Here is a 12,437-nt window from a genome sequence, read left to right as displayed (position 1 = left end):
GTAGCCAAGCTATGTTACTGTTGGTGGATGTGGGTGGGAGAGGAACTACGAAACACTTTGCATTTAAAATCGAAATCCTTGGGTTAAATACAGTTGTATACCCAGAGATGTATAAATAAATGTTGTTTCTGCAGGAGAGTATTTGCTGTGATCTTTAATAATGTTTCAGCTATATGACCGGCGATTAAATATGGGTTCTAGTAAAACTTGACAATTTTAAACAGCTGACGATTGTTTTTTAACAACAAAGATGTCAAACGTGCTTATACATCAGAGTACAAATACAAATGTATTTTCCCAAAACATGTACAAACATTACTTTGTTAGGGAAAAAAGGGCAGAGTTCTCTCTCTCTCTCTCTCTGCAGATGATTCATCTTGTGAAATAATTTACTACTATTGTCAAGCACACGACAGCAAACGTGTGATGAGTGCAGTTCCAAATCTTGAATCATAAATGTATTATAGATTCGAATTTTACCGTTTACAAAATTATATTTCAGTGTGTATGATGGTCTTAATGCCATGAGTTTGAAGTAGATATTCGTGAACAAATGGAACGAAATTACTTTAGATGCTAATATATGCATTTAGCCGGTCTATCACCCGATGGGCAAATCCCGTTATCGATCACAGAGGTCTGAATCCATTATTTAGTACGTTATGATAAATCAGATCTTAATTAAAAACACCAAAGAAGGTTAAGTAACTAAATGGATAGATGTGGAATGCTTCAAACTGAATTTCACCAATGACGACTAATATTATTGATGTCGTATACGTGAATGATATGCATCTTTATGTGGGTTGTTGCGCAGTATTATTCGTGAAACGGGCTGTTCATCTACTAGGAGGGTTAATTGACACCAACCATTGTAATAACCGGATACGACAAAGTTTACGATCCAAACTACCCTACTGTTAAGCTGTTGCGCTTAGTTTTATCAAAATAGATTCCGTTAGCAAAAACTATTATCAGTTTATTGCTCTCATTCTTTTGAAAGCGTGCTTTTGCATGATGCAGTTGAAGTTGCTACCATAGTGGTGAAGGTAACTCTATCATGGTTTCGCATAAGGATTATCAACAGAGACTTGGATAATCAGAATCGACAAAACCAGAGCTTCTGTTTCCCCTGATGTCATTAATTTCGGCCAGTTTCTTCTTAGCGTAACTCGCAGCTGCAAAACAATATCTTGAATGTTTAATTTACTTGTTTAAGTTTTCCAGTTCGATTATCAAATATCACAAGGTAGCCACCGGTGATGTCAGCAAGAACCCGGATGGAAAACTCAGTTAAATCCCACACTGTGTAAAATCTGGTTAGATCCACATCCTGGCTCGCGTTGCTAATCAATTCAGTATTCGTGAATTTTAATAAGCATTTCGTATAATATAAAATTAACTTCCTAAGCGATGAGATAATACAATAAGCGTTTGTGGAGTTTGTGAACGTTTGAGCGCACGTAAGCTTTTGGACAACAATATGCCAGCTTATGGGGCCATCAAGCGGTGAAAAAAAAACAAATGCAGTTGGAGAAAGCAGAGAGACAGAGGCAGTTGGCGAAAGCAGAGAGACAAATACAGTTGGTGAAAGCTGAGAGACAAATGCAATTGGAGAAAGCTGAGAGACAAATGCAGTTGAAAAGAAAGGAAAGATATAGTCGATTACAATTGCTGAAAAGATACAAGAGAGAAATGGAAGATAGGCTAATGCAAATAAAGATGAAGAAAAAAAAAGAGACGAAAGAGCAATGCAGATGCTGAGAAAAAGAGGAAAGGAAGAAAGTGGATTTTAATTTAGATTAAGGAAATTAGACTTGGCAAGTGAATAACTCGTCCCCATTTTACATACTGGTTCATGTTTTGATGGTTCTGAAAATATTAGGTTAGTACAACCTTCTGAAGAAATAGACGTTGATAAATATTTTCCTCATTTGGAAACGAAATTGCTAAAAGTTTGAAATGGCAAAATTACAAAGCGCACTCTTGACATCTACACTTCCCTGTCAGTGCAGCAACGTGCTGCGTATAATCTGGTTAAGGAACGTATGTTGACAGGTTATGAGTTGGTACATGAGGCAAATCGACAAACGTTTTGGAGGTATACAAAGAAACTAGGCGAACCAATTTCGAATTCGCAAGAGAAAACATAATTCCTTGTTTCATTGTGCTTAGCTAAGAAAGTTGGTCCAGATTACTAAAATCTCAAACAACTTATATTAGTTGAAGAGTTCATGAAGTGCGTCCATAGTGACGTTAAGACTTATTATGATGAGAACAAGGAAATGCAGCTCGTAGTGATGAAGATTATTTCTTAGCTCACAACATTTCTTTTTTCAATAGATCTACGATCAGCAGTCATCTGGCATAAAGCTATTTCAGCCTAATAATATCACTTCCAAGTCTCAGACTGGCACAACTTTTAGAAATCAATTTTCTCATAAGACGGATCAGAAATCCTTATCTCTTAACGCGTACACTTATTGCAAGAAAAATGGCACTGCATTTATAATGGCTACATTGAAAAGTAAGTAGCACAATCTAGACATTATTTTTCCAAATGCTCTTATTTATAAAAGGACAAGGTCACATTCATATATTAAAAGCGATGCATGTGTTAGGTCAAACGAACCCCAGTCTGATTTTCTATATCACTCATGGTGATTATGCCAGCTCTATCCCTATTAAAAGTGTTACATATGACCTTCACATAGTCTTTTCTTATCAGATGCAATGCCTTATTCTGATAAGTCTTCCTCTAATGCGTGTGTTCTTTTCAACTGGGTGTAGTGGGCTTTGTTACTATTCCTTTCCAATATATACATTTTTCAGTAGACTTAAATGCAGGACCCGTGAAGGTCGGTAGAGTGACGTCTATACCTGTCAGGGGTAGGCATTTATTTCTGGGCAGTGGTCAAGCTGAAGATGTGGTTGTGGTTAATCCACATATAAATGACAGAATGTCTATAATACTGAACACGAAATTCCTGATTTATACCCTGCTTGTGCAGTTACTAGAAGCATGGGAAAGAAATCTCTTGAGAATGATATTGATCGGGAAAATATTTCTTTAGCTGACAGATGCATTGTCCGGGCTTTTGATGAGGCCACCTATGCTCATCATATGGATCAATCAAATGGTACTTATTACAGTGATCCTCCTTTTACTACTCATTCTCCTCATTTAAATCAATGTGATAAGCAACATTCACCTGCTTTTGAACAGGAAAAACACCCTTAGAGATCCTGTTTGTTTTAGAAGGCTATTAGAGAAATTGAAGCCACAGACATACCTGTCTGTTATTTTGTAGAAACGGGTCCTTATTAGAAAACGGTGACCACCTGAGGTGCCAGCTGGTGACGAATGATCATTGAGCTATCAAGCTGGTATAGACATAAAATGCTTAGTCATGTCCATGACACAGACTGTGTTGTTCATTTAAGACTCAATACGACTTATCACAAGATATTGAATCATTTGTATGGGCCAGACGTTAAATGTGATGTTTTCGAAAACTGTTTATCCTGTCACGCTCGTCAAATGGTAGGAAAACCCAATTAGAATGAGGTCTATCTTCAACCTGTTTCTGCATTTGACGAAACATTTAGCAGAATAATTGTAGACTATGTCTGTCCCTTAACTAATGCTAAGAGAAAAAAAATTGAAGGGTGACAGAACTGCAACGGAAGAAACATTTTAGTCTAATGTTAAAGTTCTATCTCTCTTGCTCATTCTTCAAGATGTTCTTCAGATTACATATTATGATTCTTATACAGTTAAAAAGAAAACGGATCAGTTAAATTACATCAATAATACTCCTAGGATATCAACATGTTAAATAAGTATGTTGATAGAGTTAGCCAGGTTAATCAAGCAGTCGACTGAGCTGTACCTGTCCCAGGCACACAGTGAGTATTTAACCGACGCAGTTCAATCAGACTGCAGTGACTTTGGTGTAACCTATCATCAAAATTAAGAAATTATGAAACGGATATAAAATGAGCATGAACGCTCGCTTCCGAACGTTCCAACACGAACGAATTAAATCTACTGTGACGTTGAAATTGTAGAATCCAAACTTGTGAAACAACACTACTACAGTATTAACCCATGTAAAACAATACTACTCCAAGGTTCAGTCACTCATTTAAAATGCATGTTGGTGCAAGTGATGTTCGAGTACGTACAGTTTTGATTAAAGACGATAAAATAGCTTAGATAATAAAGTGTGCTATGTTTTCACCATATGAATTATTCCACAGTCAAGAGGAAATGTTTGGCTTTGACAATTGTATATTAGTTCAGCTCTTTATCTGATGAATGAGTTTAGTGATCGCAATCGCATTACCTTTATTGGCAAGATGAAACAATCAGAAATTTTTATGCTGGAGTTCGATTTTGAAGGAATATAATATTGACATCAGGCATGTCAAGGGAAAAGACAATCCAATAGTTGATGAACTTTCACGTGTAAAGACATATTATATTGTTTCATGTACACTCTGTATCATTCATAAGATTTGCATGATATGTACTTTTGTATCATGTGTCTATTTGACTAATAGCCAATCGTTCTTTTTTCTTTATTAGGCGAAGCGTTATGCATATTTAATATGTTTTTGGAGTAACGTAAGTCAGGTATAAAAGTAGTTCCTAACCTTCTAATATAGTTATGTCGATGCTAATAAAATCATCAATGTTGTATGTATGTGTCTGTGCTGGGAGTTGGCTCTTCCGGCAGAGGTACATCACAACCGTCTAGCTTATTCGGAGAGATCAATGTTTAATCAACAAACATTAGTCCATTTTGGAACATTGATATTCAGCTGTGTGGGACCCTATCGAGCTTATAAGGTGCCATATTGTCAAATAGAGATAATCATAAATTGCCATCAGGACATAGCCAAACGTTCTAAAAACTCTTATTTGAAGGCCGAGAAGGGATATGGAATTAAATAAAATGTGTGTGAATGATGGAAGTTATATGTTACTTGTCAACTGCTTACTTAACAAAAAGACACCAAACATTAAAATAACACTTTATCAATACTACTTTATCAATGGACGCAACCAATTTCTGTCTTATGCTTGGTTTGATGGAGTTGTTTTCCAATCAAACAAACACCGACACTTTCGGAATTTTACAAAATTAGTTTTTGGAGGAGACAAACAAATAATTATCGAAAAGAAGAATTAAAATACAACGATTAAAATAAGACAAAAAGAAAATGGACTACAAGCTAGGGAAAATCTTGACTCCCAAAATCAGGAGAGCTAAATCGTAAATGCTTACCAGCCACTGGGTACCTATTTTATGTATACGGTTCCTTTTATGACAACGGAACACCAACAACATAGATTCCACCACTATGTTATAATTATTGCCATCATGAAAAACTACAATATTGTAGCATGCCATCCAAAGGGTTTTACTTGACCGAGAGGTGTCAAACCCTGGCACAATTCCGCTAGAAATCTTAATTTTCACCTTAATTCCAAAAACCTATATACAACTACTGTTGTAAACTGGAAGGTCCAACGTCTCCATTCTATGATAATTTTACTCTTATTAACACAAGACCACATATCTCACAACTTCCCAGTTGTCTCTCAACCGCACATCTGCATAGTTTCTCTTCATTAGCTTTCCATAGCGTACTGTCATCATTTTGCGCCGTAAAACTATCCCCTCCACCAATGCAGAGAAATATTTTTACTTCGCCACCTTCAGCCAGTTAAATCATAGTTTTAAGCCACATTTCACTTGTAAATTTGCGTCACATATGTCACCGTAGCAACAACTAACGGCGCCTGCCGACGACAGAACAGTCCCTTCACGTTTATTCCATTGTGTAATATACCAGTCTCCAATCTTAATTACTGATCCTGGAGTCGCGCAATCAATGTACACAACTAGATTTTAATAGGGACTCCAGGGTCACTTATGCAGCTCTGACCTGAATTTACCAAAAGTAAACCATATCATCATGGAAACTCACAAACACGTCACTCCGTGAAGTATGATCCTAATACTCGGCTAATTATTTCGGGCTGATGAATATGTTCCCAGCACCGACTTCACATGATCAAACAGGTAATAACAAAATCTAAGAATTCCTTAAAAGGAACGCTATAACAAACGCCCATACTCTAAATGTATTACAACATTTTGGACTTGGCTTACTTGTTAAGCGCCAATAATGTTGATTATAATTGTGATGTCTTGCTCTTTCTATAGGTGGTAAGCTCTTCACTCCTATTGTAATGAATACTAAAGCAATTGCATAATCTGTCGTGGTACATGCTTCAAGTAATTTAAGTAAACATGAGCAGATACAATTTTGATAAATTACAAATCAACATATTTTATGAATATAGAATGCCTCCAATTGAACAGTCTTACACATGGTAAAGAATATAGTGTGTGTGTGTGTGTGTGTGTGTGTGACGTGGGAGAAGAACGAAAGCTTAAGAACACCAACTTAATTTCTGCCTTCATGACCTCACTGCCAAGTTCCATAATATATCCATATCTCACAATTAATTGATATTTATCCATGTTATGAATATATCATAAAAAATCATTGGTCACATATCAAAGACAAAAAGCTTGAAAATATCAGACGACTATCAGAATGTGTTGGACATAATGCTTAAACTAAGTGCTTCCTATTAAGCAAACAGTGCGTTTATGACACACATTGTTCTTATTTTGTTCATGGCTCAGCAATCACGTAAAATGGACTTGCTTATAATGCATTGGTATGTTTCGTCTCTTGTCTGCTGTACCAGTTTTGTTTGAACCAAATGTCTTACTTCCTCAAAGCAGGATATGAACCTTTCTTGTTTCTGCACTCCTGGTATACCGAGTCTCCTAGAAGAAATAGTTATTCTACCTTTATCAAATGAAGGTAAAGATAAGTGTTTTATTTTGCATGGATGTTCCTAACAGGAAAACGTTTTCACATTCATGTGATTGAAATATTTAAATTAGTTCAGAAAAATCACAGAAATAAATTTATATGAATTTTTAATATGATGGTGCTTAAACTGTTTTGTCATAGAAGGCGAATTGAACTGAATTTTCCACTATTACTATTTGTTCTGACCTAATCAGACTGTCTATTATCATTTTGTAAACGCTTAAAGCCATTAAAGTCAGTTGTAAGTGAATGAGTGTCAAAGTAGAAATTTTGTGTCAAATTAGTATTGATTATTAATATATGCATGACCAACGTTAGTAGCCATTTATCATTCGGTTTGTTTGATATGTCAGCTTGTAGGTGTATCAGGATCCCACAAAGTAATATATCAATGTCAAAAAATAAATATATCATTATATTTATCCACACCCCATCACCACACACACAAACCAACACGACATTAATGTTGTTGCTAGTACCGCTAAGACAATGGTGAAAGGCACTCTCTAGGATATGTTGTCTATAATGATAAACATAGGCTTGGTCATGAGCATTCTGAAATTTGAACTTCTTTGAAAGTTTAATATTATGTTGTTTTCGTAGGTTTTAAATGGGAACTGAATTAGTATCGTGAATCCTGAAATATCATATTGGTATCTATTCCCGAATATTGAAAGTGATTGTCAGCTTATAATCAAATATGTATTGCTGAGTTATTCAGAGTTATTCTTTCCTTATATCTCTCGATTATTTCCTGTTTTGATAGGGGCTGGCTAAGGAGTCATATTATCCACATTACTTTATATTGTACTGATAAATGAACGTCTTGATAATTTATCAAATTATGGGCATGTTTTGTTTACTTGTTTTTGATAACCGTTCACCCGTGTCCATCTGTAGCAGATAAGATGCTTATTTTAAGTAAAACACTGGGAATTTAGTATTAACAAGATATCATCTGACGGCAAAAGAAACATTAGACAAAAGGTTTTGGTTTTTTGAGTGTTCAAGAAACATAATCATGTGTGTGAAATCATATAGAAAGCATCACTCAGTATATGCGAACTGGCGTTGCAGTAAACCTATTTCGTATTTCACCAGCTAAAATATAAAAAATAATTTTCATTTAGCATTTTTGTATATTACCAGCAATTTATTTTTCCAAATAATTACTTTAATCCTTCTTGTTAGCTATCATATTCCATGACTTGAAGTAACTTAACCTGACCTTTTTCCAAAAATGTATATATCTGTGAATAAATTTAATCAAACAGACGTTATAAAATCATCTTCATTGTTGATTCCAGATTAATAAATCTAAATGGAAAGTAATACTAAATTCTAAATCCATTCGTTATATGATATGCTTTGAAATGTGGACCTTACAAGAGATATTTTTCTTAGTCGATTTCAGTAGTTACTGATTAACGACAAAATTATTCCCTTTGTAACACGGATATTAGGAAACACATTTCTTTGAAATCTTGAGTCATGTCAACTTGCTGCCATTATTGTTGCTAAACATTTTTCGCCTTAGAAGAACTGAGTATGTTGTTTTCAGACACTCGGTACTTCAGTCGTTGATCATTATATATCTGCACACAGTTTTCGTACACAAAACACAGTTGTCGCGACATATTTATTGATACATTTGGGTGTGCATCTAAACGTAGATTTAATCTTCAATATTGATTTCGTGAATAATCTCTTAGGAATGATGAATCGTGATTTGTGAATCCTTTTTAACTATGAACAACTGATATATTTTATCTCTAGGAATTAAAATATTGGTGTCGGGTGCAATACACTTTGCTTATACCATTTTACGTCTGAATGTGTGATTTTGAATACAACATTTTACAGAACCTATTTGACTAACATGTTAAGGAAAACTGCTATTGGTATTTACAGCATTCAGCATCTATTTTATTTCAATGATTCGCTCTGTGTATGTAAGTAATTTGTATTCATTATCCTCATTAAAACACATTCTGTTTTCAATATACTACTTTCTGCCTTATGAAGGACATTAGTTTGGGAGGTATATGTGTTTTGCATATCAACTTTAGAACTATTTCCATCATTCTAAGGTGGCATTTTGCTCTTAACGTATATATATATATATATATATATATATATATATATATATATATATATATATATATATATATATATATATATCGTTTCACTTCTAAATATAGTGATTCTAAACTAGTCCATTGAGAATTATGGCACATCTCATGGGGTAATATTTTCGTTTATTGTAAAAATCAACAAATGTACTGCATATATTCTTGAATAAGTGATGGACTTGTCGTCGGCCTAACTAGTTCCGTGCGGCTACTGTTTCAGACGCTCGATACCGTAGCGTCTACATGTACATGTATGGCACTCTCTTTCTATGACTGGATATTTTACTTTAACCAAAAAAACTTCAAGTGAATTAACAACAGCTCCATTATGTTGCATACTACTGTAGATAATGCTCATACTAAGTACATTTGTCCATAATACAAGTCAGATACAAATATCTGATAAATCAAACTGGATTGTCTGTATCATCATACAGTATAGACATACCCTCTGCAAATCAACATGTCCAAAAATTATTTCAAATACGTAAGATGGGAGGGGTTATACTCAGTGGCGTACTAAGGGTAAAAGGCGCGTCAGTATGGTAAATGGCTACAATTATAACAATCTGACCGCAAATGACATCGATTATTTGCTGTTGATTACTGCCTAATACAGTACATTACTGTGTTTAGGTAGACCGATGACAAATGCATCGTCCGAATGTGGTTCTTAAGAGCTGGACATTATAAAATAAAAGCACCGGACAAAAAATGCGTCTGGCGTCGTATCAGTATCGGACAAGAGAGAGACCAGCTGAAAACAGGACAAATGACGACTGTACTGTCATGTATCTTTACCCGTCTCAGTTTATCAACAAGTATAACCTTGAAACTTTACGACACAATTACCAGTGTTTTTGTAAAATCTTCTTACTTGTCATGTTATTTTTCTTTAGATAACACAATACGCCATTTAAGATTAATCAGAATTAAGACACTTGCTCTCTTGTTAAAAAGAAAAATAAGTATCCTCAAAGTAAGTGTACTCAAAATAAACTTAGATCAGAGATCGAAACAGGTCACGTATTATAAAGGTCCCTATAATCGAACGACACATTTCTATCATAGTAACTAAAAGGATTAGGGTCAAAACGGACCGGTATAAGAAAAAAAACCACGACCAAAACGGACTAATGCCTAAAAGGCCCGGCCCGAAAAGGCCCGACCCAAAAAAAGGCCTATTCATTTATCAATTACGAATTTCTACTAAATGTAACTATTACGTAAATATCAAAGTTTTGTTTTACTGTGAAATGTCTATAAATAATGTGCAGTAGAGCTTCATTGTGCCGTATGTCACAATCGTACCTGAGTTATCACGAAATTTTTTACTACTACTTGTTCTATGTAAAATGAACAAGGAAGAAAATAACGCAATATACTGAATGTGAAAAGGTTAAAAGAAGGAAAATAATAATTGTGTAAGAAAACATTGGAAGTAAAGCGAATCAATAACATCTTTATTATAACAAATCAAGACTGAATACGAGTAGTGTCACCCACGTGTGGTTTGTGCATGCCAACTTTGTCATGGTAATGCCTTAATTAAGTAATGACGATTTCATTTATGATGGATGAATATTTTCATTTGCGTAATTTATTTTTGTTGATTAAAATTTATGCTTTAAATAGAATTTGCTATCGTCTGTGCCTTGTAGGCACCGTTTTTGCGTTGTCGTTGCAATGAAAGTCAATTCAAAAGTGGAAGATGATTAAAAGGTTATTTATAAAAAAAATAACAACAAAAATTGTCATGATGGGATAGAAAGACAAAAAGAAGAAAAGATATCATGTCTAACTAGTATAAGCAACAAAAGACAAACAAACGCTAATGCCATTTCAGATTTATAAATTTGTTAATAATAAAAAGAATTATTGCCAATACATAAATATTAAAATCTGATATCAAATATTACAACAATATTGCACGTAATGGCTGTCAAATAAATTGAATATAGTAAACAAATCTACAATAACAGCAACAAATAATGACCGAACTATAAAAAAAAAAAAAAGAAACCATGTATACATATATAGATACCTTTCAACAAAAAATCTTAAAACACAACAAAATTGCACACAGTGGCTGTCAAAGTTAATTCATGATTTCCAAACCTTTGTTTTCCTTGTGTAGATCACAAAACGTAAAAAGCTGGGTAGAAAATTATGTTGAAACAGTGTTACAACTCAAGATCAAATATGTGGCTATCAGAAAGTCTTATTAGAACAGATGATTTTATTGGACATTCATCAGAAAGTCTTATTAGAACAGATGATTTTATTGGACATTCATCAGAAAGTCTTGTTAGAACAGATGATTTTATTGGACATTCATCAGAAAGTCTTATTAGAACAGATGATTTTATTGGACATTCATCAGAAAGTCTTATTAGAACAGATGATTTTATTGGACATTCATCAGAAAGTCTTATTAGAACAGATGATTTTATTGGACATTCATCAGAAAGTCTTATTAGAACAGATGATTTTATTGGACATTCATCCGAAAGTCTTATTAGAACAGATGATTTTATTGGACGTTCAAGAAAAGAAAACATTCATATACAAAGTCGTAAATCCATGCTTAATAAAAGTCCAATTATGGAACTGTAAGTGTGATGCAGAGTTCAAACATTTTGATTTAATGCTACATATCGGGCTGAATTTTAATTTCAGTTTAATGCAATATTGTATCGATTACTGTTACATAAGTATATGGCGCAATTCAACATTTGTAAGAAAATTACATTAAAGCAATTGAGTATCTCTCCATTGTGGGTCCAAAAACCATAATCTAAGATCTGTGAATATTGTAGATTCATACGTTTGTCTCTTTTTTAAACAAAATGGCAATGATTTCATTATATAAGCACGTAATTCAAGGTCAGTAGCTTCAAAATCTTCATCTTTAGATTAAGTCACAGTAATTTTGAAAGATATATAAATTATTCATGTTGAAGATATTGAAAATATCAATGTAAAATAAGGAAAGTTAACTAAAAGATATATATATATATATATATATATATATATATATATATATATATATATATAATGGAGAAGAAAGAAAAAAAGAAAAAAAAGAGGCACAAGTACCATACACCTGACGTTTACAGATAATCGCCCGGGGGTAGTTCAGTCAGGAGTGTCTCAGTAATCGCTACAAAAACTGTTAAAATCTTATGACACACCAAGCTCTGCTGAGACTGGAGGCATGGGAAAGAGTTGTAATTGTAGAGACTTTTATTCGCGTCTTAACTGTGATTATCAAAGTTTCCTAACATATTAAATAAATCTGAGATAGAAAACAAGTAGTGGAAGTGTGAAAAGTACAATGCGATCCCGATTCTTTCCTGATACCGGTACTACAATCTGTGC

This window comes from Sinohyriopsis cumingii, chromosome 12 (assembly GCF_028554795.1).
Source record: "Sinohyriopsis cumingii isolate HCF-2022 chromosome 12, ASM2855479v2, whole genome shotgun sequence".
Classification (NCBI taxonomy): Eukaryota; Metazoa; Mollusca; class Bivalvia; order Unionida; family Unionidae; genus Sinohyriopsis; species Sinohyriopsis cumingii.
This window is presented reverse-complemented; position numbering follows the sequence as displayed.